This window comes from Hydra vulgaris, chromosome 10 (assembly GCF_038396675.1).
Source record: "Hydra vulgaris chromosome 10, alternate assembly HydraT2T_AEP".
Taxonomy (NCBI): domain Eukaryota; kingdom Metazoa; phylum Cnidaria; class Hydrozoa; order Anthoathecata; family Hydridae; genus Hydra; species Hydra vulgaris.
The window spans coordinates 42885888-42895000 of NC_088929.1; positions in this window are offsets into that span (position 1 = coordinate 42885888).

The following is a 9113-nucleotide window of genomic DNA, read 5'->3' on the forward strand; positions in this document are numbered from 1 at the left end:
GCTCTAAGAGGCAGTAATGATGCAATAGGGGAACAAAAAAGTGGAATCTTTTTAAGTACCCTAGAGTTAATTAGTCATTATAATCCTCTATTGGCAGACCATATGCAACAATAAAAGCCAAAAAAGCTGCAGTCTCATATTTCCCCCACAAATTCAAAAGGAAATAAATACACTTGTGGGAGAAAAAGTTAAAGGAGAAATCCTCTCACAGATTATAAATGCAAACTATTATTCCTTGCTTTTTGACTGTTGTTTCTCATAAAGAACAGCTGAGTGAAGTGATAAGATATGTTCTTATAAAAAATGGAATGTGCTCAGTAGAAGAAAGTTTTGTGGATTTTACAGAAAGCCATCAAAAGACTGGAAATGGCATTGCAAAAGAAATCCTAGGAAAACTGAAAATTGACGGATTAAATATTGCAGAGGCCAGGACTATGACGATGGAGCTAATATGGCTAGAAAACACAAAGGAGTTCAAGCACAAATCATTAATATCGATGGACTAGTATCATTTGTACCATGTGCAGCCCATACTCTTAATTTGGTTGGCGTTCATGCTGCTGAATTCTCACCTCTTATGGTTACATTCTCTGGATCTATTCAAAAAATACTCACATTTTTCTCCAATTCTACATCAAGATGGAAAAACCTGATGAAAGAACTCATAATTTTGTTAAACGGTCACTGAGAAACAAGATGGTCATCAAAAAAGCAGCAGTTGCTTCCCTAAACAATCAAGTTATGGAAGTTTATAGTGTTTTACAAGAAATGAGTACAAAAACAACTTTAAACTATGAAACTATTGCTGGTGCAAAAGACCTTCTCAAATTGTTCAATCTTAAATTTCTTTGTTTGTTGAACCTGTGGACTAAAATTTTTACATTAATTGACAGAGAAAATCATGCAATGCAAGCCAAAATATTTTCAATTGACATTCAAGAAAAAATGAATGGACTTGTCTCGGCCATTCAGTATCTCAGAGAAAGAGGAGTGAAAGACATCATAGAATCTGCCAAACAAACAGCAAAAACAATTGACAGTGACACAAACTTCCCAATTAAACAAAAGAGAAAAGTCAAACGTATGGTGTTTGATGAGGCATTTTAACTAGAACAAGACTTTGTCATTCAATCCAACTGTGTGTTTGACAGCATTATCACACAAATGCAATGGCAATTTGAGACAATGTCCAAAGTGTCATCTGACTTTTTATTTCTCACTGGAAAACAAATCTCCCTTAACTCTGTTGAAGAAATTAAGCAAAAAGCATTTAGCCTAGCCCAGAAGTACAAAAATGTAATTCCGGAAAGTTCTAGAACATTTAATGACGTTAGGGATTTAATAGCTTTAATAGTTTTTACCAATAAGAATTATAAATATGTGTTTGTGGTGATTTATGACGGTGTTTGAAAGGATATTTTAGGAAAAACATTGGGTATATATATGGAGGAAAAAATTTGTGAAAAGGAGAGTTTTAGTTAGGAGAAAAGATTATTGCTGTTTATTGATTTGTTGATTACGAGAAAAAACTACAAGCTAACCGGGCCATGGAACCAAGTATGAGATTATTTGATATGTTTGAAACGTATGATGGCACTTCGGATGCTGCTGTTTGGATTCAACGAACGAAAGTGATTGCTGAAATTCAGAACTTAAAGCTTGAACTACTTTTTCCGATTCTTCTCAGAGAAGCTGCTTATGCGGTGTACGATGCTTTAACCGCGGAAGATAAAAAAGATGTAGTGTAAGTTGAGCGTGTGTTATTAGCGGCGTTTTCTGTAGATGCCTATACTGCATATGAACTGTTTACAAAACGAAAATTATGCGACGGAGAAAAAGCCGACGTGTTTTTGGCTGATTTAAGACGATTAGCCTATCTTGCTAAATTACCAGAGGAGTCTGTGCGTTTGGCGTTTGTTGTGGGTTTGCCAGAAGTCTTATCATCAAGATTTCGAGCCGTAATCGACCCGATTGATATAATGTTACCCAGAGTGAGAGCTGCTTTGAACTGTGCAAATGTGATTGACAGTGATGCTGTTGGCTCTGTATCTAGACGCGATGCTACAAAAACCGCGTTAGTGTGTTACAACTGCAAAGGTTTGAACCACATTGCAAAGAATTGTTTGCTTGCGAAGAACTTGTCACCGAAGACTGTTAGATGTTTTAAATGTGGTGAGGAAGGACACATTGCATCGAAATGCTGGAAGCTGCAGGGAAACGATTGCGGGAGCGAGGAATCTGCGCTACCTCGCTCCTGAACAACGGTGGAATGAGCGCATTATCGGTTATTCGTTTGAAAGTTAACGGTATGGTTGCGACAGCTTTAGTAGACACAGGGTGTTCGAAGACAATTTTGAATAAAAAATTCCTGCCCAAAAGTCAATGTAGGTACTCAAACTCTCAAAAGGTAGTAACGTTTGAAGGAAAGGTTCATCAGTGCACTGGGTCAGCGGTCGTGATTCTTGAGGTTGATGGCATTAAAGCACGTGATGAAGTTATTTTAGTGGATTTCCAACCGTTTGGAGTTGATATGATGCTCGGAATGAGTTCCATTAAATTAGTAGGAGGAGTATCCATTTCTCCTTTGGGAAAAGCGAAGTTCGGATTAAGTTACTGTGGAGCATTGGCTTTTAACAAGGACAAAGTCAAGAAAATCGAAATAAAAAAGAAAGATCATGAAGCAGTTTTTAATGGTGTTGAATGGAGAGTCAAATGAAAATAAAGAAATGGAGAAAACCCCAACCGATTGCATAATAAAGTGGCACAGTACGGAATTCCACAATACGCTAGAGCAGACTATGAAAACGAACTACAGGATTGATTTGATCGGAAGTGGCTGTTAGAGTATGACGAAAATGAATTGGGGCCACCCAAAGGGCAGATTTCTTTAATGGCTATTATTCAGAGAAACAAAGACAACAAAATCCGACCTGTTCTGGACTGGAGAGAAGCTAATGATTTCATTGAGACATACACGAGAGATGTAGATGTGTGTGTCGAAAAGCTTAGATAATGGAGAAGAATGGATAACAAACCAGCAATTATTGATTTACGCAAGGCTTATCTTAAACTAAAAACTGATAAATCTCTTTGGCCCTTCCAAACAATGGTGTTTCGAAATAAAAGGTAATGTTTGCCACGACTTGGTTTCGGATTGAATGTTGCGCCAATGATCATGAAACCCGTTGTGAGTGCCGTCATTGATCTAGACGAATTAGTGAAGAGTGGAACGTCCGCTTATGTAGACGACATTTTCGTAGACGAAAGTGTGGTGAGTCTTGATTATGTCAAGAGGCATTTTTTAAAATATGGTTTAGAAAGTAAAGAAGGTGAGCAGATTGGTGATAATGGAGTTCGTGTGTTAGGATTGTGTGTGCGCAAGGTTGGTAACAAACTGATGTGGTCCAGAGGGAGTCGAGTTGATGCTATCTCGCAAAAGTTAACCAGGAGAGTTGTGTTTTCAATCTGTGGACAGTTGGTAAGACATTTACCCGTGTGTGGTTGGCTGCGAGTGATTTTTAGTCTCTTGAAGAGGAAAGCTGTCAGTCTGACGAAGGGTTGGGACGATGAAACTTGTGATGAGAACGTTAAGTGGGTGCTTAAAGAAGTATTTGCTGAGGTGGAACGTTTCTAGCCTGCTTGTGGTGATTGGGCTGTGTGTGGTGATGAGGGAAAAGTGTGGGTTGATGCCAGTTTTTTAGCGATTGGTGCTCTTATTCAAGTTGGGGAAACTACTGTGGAGGATGCAACATGGCTGCGAAAAGAAACGTCTGATATTCATATAAACATGGCAGAATTAGATGCTGTGATACGTGGAATGAATATGGCTCTGATGTGGAAGCTGAAGAAAGTGACTGTCTTTACCGATTCCGTGACAGTGTTCCAATGGATTTCTGACGGCCTTACAGGAAAATCAAGGTTGAGATCAAAAGCGACGGGTGAAATGCTGATTCGAAGAAGACTGAGCGTATTGTAACAGCTAATTGAAGAATACAATGTAAGCGTTGAGGTGAAACTCACTCCTTCTAAAGATAATTTGGCTGACGCATTAACAAGAGTTCGCAGCAGATGGCTCAACAAACTGACTGTGCTAAAGTGTTGGAATAGTTGTATGGGAATCGCAGCTACGAAGGCTGAATCCATTTCCGATATACACCAAAGAACTGGACATTTTGGAGTGAATCGAACGTTAAACTTTGTTCAAAAAACAATTCCGACTGCTACTGAAAACAATGTTCGAAATGTGATAAAAAGTTGCGAACCATGTCAGTCAATAGATCCAGCGCCAATACCGTGGGAAAAACGGAAATTGGATGTCGAAGGAAACTGGGAGAGATTGGCCATGGACATCACGCATTATGGCACCGACAAGTTTTTGAGTCTAATTGATTGCGGACCTTCAAAATACGCATTGTGGCAACAATTATCAAGCTCATACGGAAGTCTTGCCATAGTCCGAATACTCCGTCTTATTTTTTGTGAACGTGGAGCACCGTCTGAAATATTGACTGACAATGAGCCGACATTTGAAACTAAAGAGATTAGGAGTTTCCTTGATAGTTGGGGAGTACAAATTAGATTTAGAGCCGCTTATTATCCTGAAGGAAATGGAATTGTGGAAAGAAACCACCGTACGATCAAGAGAATAGCAGAACGATCGAAAATGTCGATACCGGAAGCACTATATTGGCACAATGTCTCAGCCGATAAAAATGATGCAAGTCCGATGGATAAAATATACAGCTATCCCATTGGTGTGAAAGGATTGGGAAAAGAGAATCTTCTTACGCAAAATGTCACGAACGAGAGATTTCGAATTGGCGATAAAGTCTGGCTGAAACCACCAAATGCGAGGTGCTATACAAAGTGGCAACCAGCTACGATAACTCGGAATGCATCGAAACAAATCGTAGAAGTGAACGGCATTCCGCGTCATGTGAAACACGTTAGACCTCGAAATGATCCTCAGTCCTGCATTATCCCTGATGTGGAAATAGAGATGAATACTGAAACTGGTCAAGAGAACGCTAAAAATCAAGGAGAGCAAGTTAAAGATGTAATAGAGACGAACGAGGAAAATGTCGAAGCTGAAGATATACCCCAAGAAATCGACATGCTTTTGCGACGGAGTGGTCGGGAATGGCGCTTGCCTTCGAAATACTTTGATTGCTATTTGGATGATCCGTAAGGATCAAGGAGGAGTGTAATTCCGGAAAGTTTTAGAACATTTAATGACGTTAGGGATTTAATAGCTTTAATAGTTTTTACCAATAGGAATTGTAAATATGTGTTTGCGGTGATTTATGACGGTGTTTGGAAGCATATTTTAGGAAAAGCATAGGGTATATATATGGAGGAAAAAATTTGTGAAAAGGAGAGTTTTAGTTAGGAGAAAAGATTATTGCTGTTTATTGATTTGTTGATTACGAGAAAAAACTACAAAAAATGATTTGCATTCGTTAGAACTTCAAGCTGAGATTAAGAGTTTCAAGTTTCAGGCAAAAGCTATGATGGAAAATTTGGAATGTGCCAATCCAATTTAAATATTGCAATTCATACACTCGTACTCTTTAACAGATGTATATTCGAACATTGAAGTTTCACTTAGGATTTTTCTTACTCTTCCAGTGACAGTTTCAACATGTGAAAGAAGTTTTAGTATACTTAAATTAATCAAAAATTACTTGCGATCAACTATGGGACAAGAATGCTTTTCCAGTTTGGCTATTATTTCAATTAAGAATGAAATAGCAAAGAAGGTAAACTATGACCAAATTATAGATAATTTTGCACGCATAAAAGCACGAAAAGTCAATTTCACTTGATGTATATTAAACTTATTTGTTATTGTTAATAAATTTTTAAATTTTTTATTGGCGCCATTTTCAATTTTTTTGTTACTGTCTCTCAAAGGTTCAAACCACAGCCTAGAAACGTGATTAAAAGGTACTAAATTAGTTTTTTGGAGAAGGAAGGTCATTTTTAAAGGGTAGTATTTTTATGAGGGGGAAGGGGGGGTGGCAGGGCGATTTTTAGTGGGTAGGCGCCTAATGTTGTCAGGCCCCTGGCGCCATTTTAGCTTGCTACGACACAGTGTTGTTTTCTGTTAATAGACATAAGAATGCAGTAGTCAATTTTTTAACTTTGAGTAGTACAGTTCAAAAATAATTTACTGAAGATTCTTGGTGCTGATTAAAAATGAGTTAAGAATCCTAATTCGCTTATAAATAATGAAATTATTACTTATTGTTAACGCTTTAATTGAACCATTCCATAAGCTTCAATAAAAGAAGTAATTTATTTTACAAACAAACTATATAAATGTTATGGTAACAACAAAAGATAAAGTAAAATCGGCAACTCAAACCCGAAAGATTGCTTATGCCTATAAATTATTTGAAACGAAACCAACATGATTTTTATCCAAGTTTATTCAGCTTATTTGTTGATCTTTTTTAGCTTACAGTTCAACTTACATTAAGAATTTTATTTATAAAAATTATGATACTTTAATTTCTTCAGGTCATTTGAAAAACTGTGAAATATTAGTCAACCTTGTACGATATGTCAGCTGTTGTCCAGATAGACACACTTTTTGACAGTCTTTGCTAACGTATTAGTTTAAAAAATAAGTTGTATAACTGGTTTTAGTAGATTCGTGGTTGGTTTCAATAGATTTATAGTTGGCCTATATTTGGTTGTTCAACTCAGCAAACACATTTATGCCAAGAAATTTAGTACGAATTCTCAACGCTACATTGGTATGTGGTGTTTGTTAGTACCACAGGTATAACAAAATAAAAACTGGGAATTGTATAGGTTGCAACAAAAATACTTTTTGTTGCAGAAAAAAATGGAAATCATCAAAATTTAAACTGAATGACAATCTAACTGTTTTTATATCTAATAAAGATTTAACACTAGTAATTTATACAGAACCATTACAGTCTATAGGAAGTTTTAAAAAGTGTAAAACCTATTCCTAATTAATGGTAATTTACAATGTTTACTAGTTAATTAGAGAAGCGTAAGAAATCTTTTTTGTTTTAAAATGAAACCCTTAAAATTGCGAACAAGTGGACCTATCCTATGCGCCCCTGCTTATATTAACAAACTTGCATAACAACTGCCTCACTTATATAACTTTTAAATGGCAGTTTGGTTTAGAGATACTTTGCAGCTCTATAAGGCCAGATCCGCCTGACGTGCTTAAACCGTACACATTTTTTTTTTTTTTTTGGATCAAATTAGATCAAAATCAAAAAAACCTCTAAAGTGCAATCTCTTGGGAGGATATTAACTTTAACTTTAAAAAGAATGATTTTATGTTCACCTAATGTTTTTGTTTTTTTGTTTTTTTGTTTATTTAAAAAAAATCAACTATTTTTCTACCTATTGAACATTGTTCTGTTAAATTTTAAAAAGAAATGAAAAGAAAATAAAGCAAGTAATAATTAAAAAAAAAAATGGTTATAGTATGAATAAAAAAACATTACAAATAATAACTATAATATGATAACTTTAATAAAAACCGTAACTATAGTTACATTACACCATTGCTTTTATCATTATAATGATAAATGCAATGGTAAAAACAATGTAGTAAAAATTTTTAACTATGACAGTATTTCTACAATAAAAATATATTGATTTGAGTTCTATATCTTTTTTTGATCTCATTCTTAGTGATTATTTTTGTTTTAAACTACTGAATTGACGAGAAAGATTGTGAATGTCAAATTTTTGACGAGATCGATTTTGAATGTCTAATTTTTGACGAGAAAGAATGTAAATTTTAATATAATCCTGACCAAAAGATCTCAAGCGCTTCAACCATTCTATTCAAAAACTATGGTGCATGCGGTGAATCGACAATGATGGCGCATGTGGTGGGGCGCTACTTTTTTTTAATTAGTTATTAAGATGCTCTGATTAAATTCGAGGGTCTTATAATATAGCACCGCAGAACACCGCTATTATGATAATTATTACTATTATTATTAATTATTACAGCTATTATGATAATGATTACGGCTCCTTGCGTAACCACATATTTTTATGTGGTTACGCAAGGAGCCGTAATCATTATCAAAATCAGAGAACGAATGTCATAAGAAAAAAAAGATTAACGTCGAAGCGCTAACCTTTGCGCTATTGTGTCAGTAGCTTAACTAAAAAAATAATAATATCAAATAATAAAGTGCTAAAACAGGTATAATATGTACCAATGGAAATATATAGATAAACAGAATAAATATGTTCTAAAAATATATCTAGTTATTAAAAAATATTCTTTAATCTGAGTAAATTTTGTTTAACGGTAATTATTCAAAACTTCCCTATGCAAATTCGTTACCCTAGGTTGGTGCAGATTTAAATATTTTTGTGTATTGCTATATTTCTGAATTGAATTTTGGTTTATTTCCTTTTTTTCCCCCTTAATTTATTTGCTATATTTCCTAATTTACATGGCTATATTTCTGAATTTATTTTCGCTTTATTTCCTTTTTTTTTCCTTAATTTATTTCCTAAAAGATTATTATAACTGATTATTATAATAAAAAAGAAATTGTTTTATAATAAAAAGTTTAAAAATGTTCAAAGCTGTCGGATTCTTTTTTTGTCAGATTGTTCTAAGTAATTCTACCTATAATAATGTAAAATATAATGTATCATTTTTCTAATGTAATGTAAAATATGTTTAAAATCTTTGAAAAAGCAGGTTGTATTCGTATATAATTCGCATGTAAAGTTTTTGCAACTTACAAGTTCTTAAACTAGTTGCTGAAAGTTTTTGATTTTCATGTGAAATGAAAAGTTACTTAAGGAGTGTCATGGACAGATATTTTTAAATTTTAATTTCTATTTTTTAATATTACTCCAATTACTATTTAACGTGCTTATACCAACGCAATACTATTCAATTCCAACTTCAATTAGATTCCTACTTCAATTAAATGTATATTATATATACATAGAGTAATATATTATATACATTTATCATATATTAATACTTAATTGATTATGAAATTTCAATTAGATAATTATATTAACATATTTAATTGATAATGAAATGAAAATAAACTGTATTTCTCTAACTTTTACTGGTAGTT